Genomic DNA, 12,255 nt, shown 5'->3' with positions numbered 1-12,255 from the left:
CAGGTTGTGCTCCAGGCAGTGCTGGAAAATAATGGTGGCCACACAAAATATTGACACTTTCGTCCCAATTTGGACATTTTCACTTTTCAGGGGTGCACTCACTTTTGTTGCCAGCAGTTTAGACATTAATGGCTGTGTTAAGTTATATTGAGGGGACAGAAAATGTACACCGTTATACAAGCTGTACACTCACTAATTTATATTGTAGCAAAGTATAATTTCTATAGTGTTGTCACATGAAAAGAAAGAATAAAATATTTTAAAAAATGTGAGGGGTGTACTCACTTCTGCAAGACACTGTATATACAGTCTAGTATATATATATATATATATATATATATATATATATATATATATATATATATATATATATATATATATATATATATATACTCTGCATTCAGTGTAGCCTATATATATATTCAGTGGTGTATAGTTTCTAATACACTTTGGTTGGTGTACACAGTATATAATACAGTGTAGTGTGGTGTTGCAAAACTACTGTACATGATGTCCAGAAGGCCACCAAGGAGAGGCAGACGCTCACAGGCCACTAAAAGAGGGCAAGCAGCCTCTGTGTCTACAGTCAACTCACTTTTGTTGGCAGCAGTTTAGACTTTAATGTCTGTGCGTTGAGTTATTTTGAGGGGACAGTAAATTTACATTGTTATACAAGCTGTACACTCACTACTTTACATTGTAGCAAAGTGTAATTTCTTCAGTGTTGTCACATGAAAAGATATAATAAAATATTTACAAAAATGTGAGGGGTGTACTCACTTTTGTGAGATACTGTATGTTATGGTAAGTATAATACATAGGTTTGCACAGCCGATTGCATTATGGTGTGCACCCCAAAGCTCAAACACAGAGCACCCGGGGCAATGGATAGAGGTGTACACATGTTATGGTCGTAATGCTATACTTCGCTGCCATGGCAGCAATTACAGAGTGCAAAGCACATGTGAACGAGTCCTTAATTTTCTAACAATACTTTTTAGAATGTAAATATTTTTTTTAAATTTTAAATATTTATTTATTATTATTTATTTTTTTTACTTGCCCTGTTGGGGGGCTTTGGTGAAATATCCGGGGTCTAAACAGACCCCTGATGTCTCACATTTAATACTAAGAAAGGGACTGAGGACATAGATGTATCAGTCCCTTTGCCTGCAGCCTCAACTGCAAAGATAAATGAATAGGAAGCGCTTACAGCAGGGATATGCAATTAGCGGACCTCCAGCTGTTGCAGAACTTCAAATCCCATGAGGCATAGCAAGACTCTGACAGCCACAAGCATGACACCCAGAGGCAGAGGCATGATGGGACTTGTAGTTTTGTAATAGCTGGAGGTCCGCTAATTGCAGATCCCTGGCATACAGGCTCCCTATTTATGCACAAACTGAAGCATAGTAAACACAGTTTACTACAGTTTAGTGATGAATGGACACAGGTGTAAGTGGTACCGATCGCTCACTATGTTCATTCAGAAGAAAAAAGGGGCAGTAACTGACATATTTGCCAGTCCCTTTCCCCACTCTCCACCTTGACACATCCCTGTGTTTGTACACAACAGCTGCCGAAGGGAGAGGAGAGGAGGGAAGCTGGAAGCGCTGCAGGGGAACGGAGCACATAGGAGATTCAGAAATCAGGGGAATGGAGGCGCATATGCTAGTATTGATCCCCTTACAGCACAGCCAGAAGAGGAAGAGAAGGCAGCAGCGCTGCAGGGGAAGGAACAACAGGATTGGTGCCTGCAAAAAGGCTGTACAGACAGTCCTCCTGCTCCTGAACCGATGGGGACTGGAACAGGAAGGAAGGCTGCAATGCCTTATTAGCGGCCCTGGTCACTGAGTGATTAGGATGTACCCAGGCACACCCAGCACACCCCATGCACACGCCTATGGTATAATCATTATATTAGTGTACCAAACTCTTTACCTAAAGAGAAAAAATTGTATCTCTTACAACATTTTAAATAAGGAGAAAAAGCATATCTTAGGAATTCTGACAGTGTTTAAAGGGTTAGTCTACCTTTTCAAAAAATTGCAATGGTGAACTAACCTCATTACACCCTCCTTACATCAGACTGCTACATCAGCTAGCGTGGGCAGTGAAAGATAATCATCCAAATCATCCAAAGTGGTAAGTTCAGTGGCGACCAGGGTGTAAGGAGGGTGTAGTAAGTTAGTAAGTTAGTTCATCTTTTCATGTTTTTTGAAAGGTGAACTAAGCCTTTAAATGGACTTAGGTAAGCAGATATAAAATGGGTGTGTACTGAAAGACATACGGTATATTGGTAGCAAAAAAGCTCATAGTGGAAATGCAGAGGTTAATATGTATCAGTAGATAAAGGGTCTCTAAAGAACAACACAAGGTGACATATACTATACTTTTTTTAAAGTATTGGGACACCTGCCTATACACACAGGAACTTTGATGTCCGTAGAGTTCAATATTGAATTGGCCCACCCTTGGCAGCTATAACAGCTTCAACTCTTCTGGGAAGGTTGTCCACATGGTTTTGGAGTGTGTCTATGGGAAGACATGACCATTCTTCCAGAAGCGCATTTGTGAGGTCAGGCACTGATGTTAGACGAGAAGGCCTGGCTCACAGTCTCCGCTCTAATTCATACCAAAGGTGTTTTTTTTCACCCGATTTGTGTTGAATTATAGCGGAGACTGTGAGCCAGGCCTTCTCATCTAACATGAGTGCCTGACCTCACAAATGCGCTTCCTGGAAGAATGTTGAAGCTGTTATAGCTGCAGAGGTTGGGCAAACTCAATACTGAACGCTATGGACTAAAACTGGGATGCCATTAAAGTTCATGTGTGTGTGTGAAGGCAGGTGTCCCAATACTTTTGTCAATATATTGTATTTACTTGTGATTTACTACTGGAACAGGGGGGCAGGTTTTGCCAGTGTTAGTAAAAGCAGCAAACAAGAGTAATTTGCCCTTGTGGTGATTTATATAGAAGAAAGTATAGAAGTTTGAAAATAGGGAAGAAATCCTGTGGGACCACTTCAGTGGTGGTTCAGACAAAAAATTTATAATATAAATATATACTCACGCTAGAAGTGAATTAGTGATAATGATAATTGCAGTTGCTGTACACAAGGTGCTCTTCACTTGACAAATAAAAAGTAGATAAATTACAGCGCTCACAATGGTGCAACATAATCAAATAAATATGTGAAATTAAACAAATTGATGAACGAAAATGAATAAAAGGTTCATATAATAGTGAATAATGTGCTCCAATCAATAAAGTGCAATTGTGCTCCAAAATTCGAGGTACGCCACACCCCTCCTGTCTCCCTACTAACCAGATGGAATGGACCCCTAGCTTATCAGTCTAGGGGTCGTTCAGACTAAAATTGTGAGCCAGGGATGGCAAATTCACACCAGGATCCAGTGAAGATCTCCCACAATCATATCAGTCATATGTAGATAGTATTACCAAAAATGAAATGAAAGATAGTGAAGTTCAGCTTGCAAGAACTTTATTGCGCAAACTTAAATGGGTACTTACAGAATATGAAATAAAAACACTCATGGATTAACAAGGAAATGCAATATGAAGTGCCGTGTCTGGTGTGCGTTCCACCGACAACCAGAAGTGACATTGTTTGAAATCGAAACCAGAAATTGTATCAACGCGTTTCACTCTCCTACAAGGCGTCATCAATCATCCTGGTACCATGGTTGTTATGGTGTCAGGATGATTGAACCACATTATTCCTATTATTACATTGTAATATAAAATGAAATTGTTCAAACCACCATAATACAGAATCAGTGGGAGCCCTGAGCGTGTCACTTGCCACAGACTCCTGCCACCAGATGCAGCTTGTCACTTGCCAAGTCACTTGTCAGCAGATACAGCTTACCACTTACCATGTCACTTGTCAGCAGATACAGCTTGTCACTCGCCACATCACTCGTCAGTAAATGCGTGTCACTTGTCAAGTCACTTGTCAGCAGATGCAGCTTACCACTTGCCATTTCACTTGTCAGCAGCTGCAGCTTGTCACTTGCCACATCACTCGTCAGCAGATGCAGCATGTCACTTGCCACGTCACGTGTCAGCAGATGCGTGAAACTTGCCAAGTCACTTGTCAGCAGATGCAGCTTGTCACTTGCCACATCACTTGTCAGCAGATGCAGCATGTCACTCGCCATGTCACTTGTCAGCAGATGCGTGAAACTTGCCAAGTCACTTGTCAGCAGCTACAGCTTGTCACTTGCCATGTCACTTGTCAGAAGATGCAGCATGTCACTTGCCACGTCACTTGTCAGCAGCTGCAGCTTGTCACTTGCCACTTCACTTGTCAGCAGATGCAGCATGTCACTTGCCACGTCACTTGTCAGCAGATGCAGCATGTCACTTGCCACGTCACTTGTGAGCAGCTGCAGCTTGTCACTTGCCACATCACTTGTCAGCAGATGCAACATGTCCCTTGCCACGTCACTTGTCAGTAGCTGCAGCTTGTCACTTGCCATGTCACTTGCCAGCAGATGCAGCATGTCACTTGCCATGTCACTTGTCAGCAGCTGCAACTTGTCACTTGCCATGTCACTTGTCAACAGATGCAGCATGTCACTTACTATGTCACTTGTCAGCAGATGCAGCATGTCACTTGCCACGTCACTTGTCAACAGAAACAGCATGTCACTTGCCATGTCACTTGTCACCAGATGCAGCATGTCACTCGCCACATCAATTGTCAGCAGCTGCAGCTTGTTGCTTGCTACATCACGTGTCAGCAGATGCAGCTTGTCACTTGCCACATCGCCTGCTACCAGGTCAAAGGGGACCCTGTCAGGTAGGCTGTACGGTGCTCCATGATTTCAAACTGCAGCCCTGATGCCCACTGTTGTGGCTGTTGTGTCCGGAGCAAGAAGGGACTCTGTGGACAAGGGAGGAGAGAGAGATACACAGCACCCGCTCCACTGCTTATTTCACGGGAACCGATCGGGCCAGTAGATGCAGAGCATCGGTTAGTACTCCTAAATCTTGGTGGAGGTGGAACGCACGATGGGCCAGACATGATGTCATAAGCCGGAAATTATACAAGATGTGAGAGGCGCCATCTTTTCCGGCTAATGACATCACGTATGCCCCATTGTGCGTTCCACCTCCATGAGGAAGTAGGAGTACACACCAGTGCTCTGCATCTACTGGCCCAATCGTTCCCCGTGAAATAAGCAGGGGAACAGGCTGGCTGGGGGGCAGTAGTTTGCTATCCCATTGAAAGTGCCACTTGGGACCCATGGTCCTACCAGGACCCATGGTTGGTCCAGCCCTGGTCAGGGCACATGCATAGAGCAGTCTATTCATTTTAATTGGCTGCCCTACATGTGACAAATTCGCTATGTAACTCATGTACCTCCTTGAGCTTCATGCATTTTTACTGTATGTTTTGCTGCATTTCTTTGCATTAAAACTGGCATCTGTTTTGTGTGTGCATGTGCTGTGTGTGTATGTGTGTATATATATATATATATATATATATATATATATATATATATATATATAGTTAGGTCCATATATATATATATATATATATATATATATATATATATATATATATATATATATATAGACACAGGCACAATTTTAGTTTCTTTCAGGTATTTACCAAAACATATTCAAACTATAGTTATATAATGGATATGTATAATATAGTGAAAACAATTGCACCTGAAATGAAACAATGTAATTTAAATGTATCAATGCAACAAATTAAAATCTGACAGTGACCTTGAAAATAAATGATTGGATAAAAGAGTGCAAATCGTGTCCAGTGATATTAAATTAGATTTCATTCAAAAATAGCATGCTATTTGTGGAGATATCACACAATAGTGAATAATTGTTGATTGTGCTCCCAACCGATTCAAAGAAGTTCAGAGTTCAGTAGAAAGTGATGCAGATTTCAGAGATCAGTAATAAGTGCACAGAGTTCAGAAATAAGTGATGGAGAGGTAAGTAGTAAGTGACGCAAAGGGCAAAGGTTAGTATCAAGTGATGTAGAGGACAGAGGTCAATATTAAGTGATAAAGCGTTCAGAGGTCAGTACTAAGTGATGCAGATGTCAGTAGTAAGTAATGCAGAGGGCAGAGATCAATAATAAAATGAACTAAAACAAAGTGCAGCAGCCAGTAGTAACACAGAATATGAGGCACTGCAGGTAGCAGCATATCCTCCACTCTGTCAGCCACTGTAGAATGACCACTTGTAAAATAAAGTTAAAGCAGAACTAAAGTTCCACTGTAGTTTGTTGCAAGCTGGCAAGTTTTTATTGCACATGTAATGTCTCTTCTGCATTAAATAACACTTACCTGCCTTTTTGTATTGTCCCTTGGTATGTAAATTGAGCTGCACAGGCCAAATCCCTGTGCAGTAATGACATCGTTCCCCTGCCAGCCAGTGACGATAGCCTGAAAACTGGTACATTGAAGAAGATGTTTGAACTGGCGAAGGACAGGACCGTTGGAGGAAAGGTGAGTATAAACTGCTTTTAGCCTAGCTTCACAATGACAGCGGGATTGAAATCGCACGATTTCATACACGCATGTCAGTCTGACTTCGGGGGAGATTTCAGAGACATCTGTGCAGGTTCCTGTCTATTAAAATCTCACCCAAAGTCACCAAAAGTAATACAGAACCTACTTTTGGGAATCAATATGGATAAGATTAGAAGTCTTTTTTTTGGAAACTTTTTAAAGGCACATTTCTTAGGTAAGGTTACTTACTTACTCTTTTCATGGCTTCTAACTACTACTAAGTCCTTTGAGTAGAATTATTTTTTACAGGTAAAAAAAACGTGGATTTATTATTCTTTTTACTATGAGTCTGCAAAGCACTGCGCTCGCGATCAGCAGATCGCGGGTACAATGCAGGGTTCTTGCAGTTACACTCTGAAGCCCCATACACACTATTGGTAAATCTGAAGGGAAAACTCAGCAGAAAAACTGGTAGTGTGTATGGGGCTTAACAGGAAGACTCAATGAACTACCTAGAGCACTCAACAACATTTTGATAGTTCATTGAGGACTACAAGCTGGCAGCTGCAAAGGGTGTCAGTACTTGTAGTTTTCACATTCACAGAACACTGTGACTGAAAGACGCGGCCGGGCAGGCGGAGCCCTGTATGGCTGCATTTTTAGAAAATTCTGACAGTGAGCGGGGAGCGAAGATCCCCCTCCTGCTGTCAAAATGGAAGATGTTACATGTTCAGGCATGTACTGGCCATCGGGACTACCGGGAGTTTCCCAGTGGGCCGATGGCTCAGTGGGCCACTCTGATGTAAAGGGGCTGGTAATGGGACACTCTGATGTAAGGTGGTGCTGATGGGACACTCTGATGTATGGGGGCTGCTCATGGGACACTCTGATGTAAGGGGGTGCTGATGGAACACTCTGATGTAAGGGGGCTGGTAATGGCACACTCTGATGTAAGGGGGTGCTGATGGGACACTCTGATGTAAGGGGGCTGGTAATGGGACACTCTGATGAAAGGGGTGCTGATGGGACACTCTATTGTAAGGGGGCTGGTGATGGGACACTCTGATGTAAGGGGGCTGCTGATGGGACACTCTGATGTAAGGGGGTGCTGATGGGACACTCTGATGTATGGGGGCTGCTCATGGGACACTCTGATGTAAGGGGGTGCTGATGGGACACTCTGATGTAAGGGGGCTGGTAATGGGACACTCTGATGAAAGGGGTGTTGATGGGACACTCTGTTGTAAGGGGGCTGGTGATGGGACACTCTGATGTAAGGGAGTGCTGATGGGACACTCAAAATGTAAGTGGGCCGGTCTGGATGAAGTCCAAAACCAAATTTCTGTCCCAGTCCAGCCCTGTACATGTTACACCTGGAATATGGGTGTAATATGTAACATGTTAGAAAAGGTGAACTTAGGCCGCGTACACACGAGCGGACTTTTCGACATCCAAAGTCCGACGGACTGAGTCCGTCAGACTATCCGATCGTGTGTGGGCTGCAACGGACTTTAGCTTCGCTAAAGTCTGACGGACTTTAGAAATGAAGCATGCTTCAAATTTTCCCGACGGAACTCCGCCGGACCCGGTCCCCTTCGAAAAATCCGCTCGTGTGTATGCTACTCCGACGGACTAAAACCGACGCTAGGGCAGCTATTGGCTACTGGCTATGAACTTCCTTATTCGAATCCAGTCGTACGTCATCACGTTCGACTCCGTCGGAGTTTGGTGTGATGGTGTGTGTCCAAGTCCGTTCGGTCGAAAAGTCCGCCAGAACTCCGTCGGAACTCCGGCGGAACTCCTTTGGAGGTCTGTCGGAATTAAGTCCTCTCGTGTGTACGGGGCATAATCCTTTAAAACATCTTTTGAATGTTTCTGCTCAATTAAGGAAATCAACAATGAGAATAAATTGCACACAGGATGCCGATTACCCAAACTTTTTATTTAGTTGTCCTGACACACCTACAGTTGTCTTCTATACCACACCACATCCATTTAACGCTTTTCAGAATATTATTGTTCTGAGAAGAAAGTAATTTTGCACTCAGTCAAATGACATAAAAAAAATCAAACATAAAAGTAAACAATAACGTATTCAAAAGTTACAAAGATACAAAAATGTTTACAAATTGTATTAATACAATCATTATGCAATACTGTATGTTTGGCACACCAGGCTGTTTATATTTTACATAAGTGGTGGCCGCATTCTTAAAATGTTTGGTGTAGTAAAATAAATACATTCGCAAAACATGTGAAAATCTGTTTTATGGAAGGAATGCACTAGAAATGTGAGTAATAACATTTTGAGTAAAGTAAGCAATGCCAACAGATGTATTCATTGATCCATAGCACACAATCGGTTCAACATTTGCTGTGTGTGTATCTGTGGTGGATCACTTTTCATAGGGCTTTTACAAGGTGATGACAAGACATTTTATCACCTCCTCACCACCTGTTTTAACTTCTAAAGACCAGCAGCATTGTGCTGTATTGCACACGGTGCAGACCCATTCAATCGAATGGGTCGCGGTCAGTGGATGCTACTGCCTGCCGAATGCAACAGCAGGTATTATTTTTGATTTGCAAAAGCATAATGGCCACAGCATGTGTATATCCCTATACAGCTGTCTTTGTAGGTTAGGGGAATGTTTGAGAGGCTGTAAAAATGTCGCTCAACCTCATGATTTTACTGCCCCCTTAAACGCAAGTGTAAACTAAGCCTTACTCATGTGGATTAGGTTAGCTATAGGTAGGCAGATGTCTGTAATGTACTACTGGGTCTACACGGGTGGCCAGGGGCTGGTAAAAACAGGTGGTTGATCCACCTTTGTACCACCCCATTACTGGCCACCTACAAGCAGGCATGGTGTAACTCAAATGAGTACACATTGCCACCGGGATGATGCTTTGCATCACAGTGCGACATGGGAAATTTGACAGCCAGCTCCACCTGTCAAACTCTTCATGAATGGGACTGCACCTTAACTGCGAGCCAAACACTTGGTTCGTAGTTGCACAGTAAAGTGATACTATGTCCAGCCTGCACTGTTAGAAAGAAAATATGGAGGATGCCCTTAATTTGAAAGTCCAAGTTGCCTGGCTATTATTGATCCAAAAATCAATGATCAATGATCAATTCATGATCAATGATCAATTCATGATTTATAAAGTATTGAGCACAGAGTCAGGCAAAAAGTATTTTCATAAGGAGGTCAGAAATTGCAGCTTCTATATTCTATCAGTACAGAATTGTTGTAACCCATTGTTACAAATGCTGGAAGGATATCATAAGTTTTAGGGAGACTCTCGGCAACTTGAAGCACCATTTAGACCCAGGGATGGGTAGTGGACCCATAGTGAATTGTGGAAATTCCCTGACACCCAAGAAGATGGCGGTTCCAGTTGCATGGGCTTTATTTACCTCAACCAGCTCCACCAATCTGTGCAAAGATGACTTCAACTAAAGTGACTCTAGCATGATGAGGCAGTAAGACCACTTTCACACTGGGGCCTGGGCCATGTAAGCGCTAAAGCGCCGCTTGTTTTAGCCACACTTTAGTGCTATTTAAGCTACTCTTTTCAGCCTCTAGCGGGGCATTTTAAACCAAAAAGAAATGGTTAAAAACTCCCCTGTCGTGGTCCTTCAGAAGTGCTGCTCATTCATTCCAATGGGTAGGGCGTTTTGGGAGCTCTAAATACAGTGCTCCCAAACTGTCCCGAAGATACCGCTTGCACAACTTTTCAGAACCTCCCACAAGCGCACCACCCCAGTGTGAAAAGTCACACTTGAATGAATGGGAGGCAGTTTTCAGGCACTTAGCAGAGGCTATTTCCAGCGTTAAAGCACCTGAAAACCACCCCAGTGTGAAAGGGGTCTTATGGAAGCTGTCATTACTTTCACATCATTGTTAAATGTTTATAAAAAGCGTCACGTTTACCTGCCTAGCATTATATCTGGTGGAAAGAGCAGCAGGGAGCACAGCATGTGAATCCTTGGTAAAATCAATGATTTACTATCTGCAAACAGCAAACATTAAAGTCTATCAAAAGTCAAATGTTTTTAAATAGAGGATGGATGTGCTAAAAGCCTTGGTCAGATTTGTATTGCTGTCTATGACCATGCTGGACAATTTACAGAACAAAAAGTAATGACAAATTCAAATTTTGGGAAAAATCTTCCAAAAAAGGCCTCATGCTCCAGTGATGACTTTCAAAAAGGAGTTCCTTTCAGTTTTTGAGAGATTTCCTCTCACTTCTGGTTGCGAATCTAGGATAGGAAGTGAAGAAAATCTTCCCAGTGGGACCAGTGTTGCCAACCGCCCGCGTTTATACGGGCAGCCCATAAAAACCGAGCTATTGTTTCATGTCCGTAAAAGGCCGTAAGGTAAAAAGCTTGCCAGTAAAAAATATAGTCAGGCTGTGTGCAGTCCTGAAGCATGCTGAGAGTCTCCGATCATTTAATGATCTTTTTGACACTGCTGCTATTTATACCCTCCCTCCTTCCCCAGCGCGCCTTATTTGACTTCAGCACAGGAGATGCTGGGAGGGGGCAGCATGGAGACAGCCTGCAGTGGAGCCGGATGGACTTCAGCCTAGCAGAGGTTAAACTAGCTAAGCTAAGAAAAATGCAGCCATGTCAGTGGCTTGTCTTTGTGGGCAGGACGGGGGGCGGGGCATGGGGGTTCAGAGTATGGGCTCTGTAGCAGGCTTCTGTATAGTAGATCTTTTTTTTTGTGTGTGAGTTCTGCTCTGCTTCTAAAGGGAGGACATTTTCTCCCCAAATCCCCAAGTCTCAAATCCCCAAGTCTCTACTTATTATCTGCAGTGCTCACGAGTCCAGTACACAGGCACAGCCTCCTTTCCAGTAATTACCACCTCATGTGTCTGGAGCGCTACAAATCTAAGCATGCCAAGAGAGGGGAGGCGGCAGCAATATGATCGGGCTGATTTTCAGATGAAAAGTGCTGCTGTATATTGTGTTTATACAGTGTGCCTGTATAGTGTGTGTATACTATATGGTCATAATATATTTGATTATGCATTATGCTTGATGGTCTTGAGGTGTTTATTTATTCATATATTTTTATCTGAGTAAGTAGTAAGCACATTTGGTGTGGCAGTGCTCTAGAGTATGTGTTTATAGTGGAAAGACAGAGTGGTGGAGTGATAGGGGAGGGAGATGAAAAGAGTACATATTTTGATATTTACTATACTTGAAATAGCAGTCACATGACCTTCCTCCTCATAATCTGTCTGGATTGATAGAGGAGCAGAGTGGTACATACACATGACACAGTAATGAAGCATGTGCACTGCTCTTCAACTATATTTCCATTAATGCTCGGCTTCAGCAAAGTTCTAGGGGAGCATTCACTCAATCATGTAGGCATGGCAAGGAATATCTTTTTAATCATTTATGATCACAAACTGGGCTCTGCTCCAAGAAAAGCCCTCATAGATGGAATCAAGCATGACGAAGGGCTTTATTTAGTCTAGAAGAATATAGGAGGCATTTCCTTGGCATCCATGGATAGAGGAAAACCAACAGAGCAGATAATTTCAATTTTTACATCAGAAGAGGAAGTAAGTGTTGGCTGATTCAGTTATTTGCATGACAATTGGCAAGGAAATGACAAATATTTTACTGGAATGGGAGTTTGGCTTTAACCATTCCCTAGTCTACTAAAACAAGTTCTGGTTTATACCTTAAGGGCAGATCTAATGCCGCGTACACACTACC

Source organism: Lithobates pipiens, unplaced genomic scaffold (assembly GCF_037356315.1).
Source record: "Lithobates pipiens isolate NorthernLeopardFrog02 unplaced genomic scaffold, aLitPip1_a1.2 Scaffold_10, whole genome shotgun sequence".
In the NCBI taxonomy this organism is placed as follows: domain Eukaryota; kingdom Metazoa; phylum Chordata; class Amphibia; order Anura; family Ranidae; genus Lithobates; species Lithobates pipiens.
The sequence above is the reverse complement of the archived record's forward strand: the minus strand, read 5'-3'. Positions refer to the sequence as shown.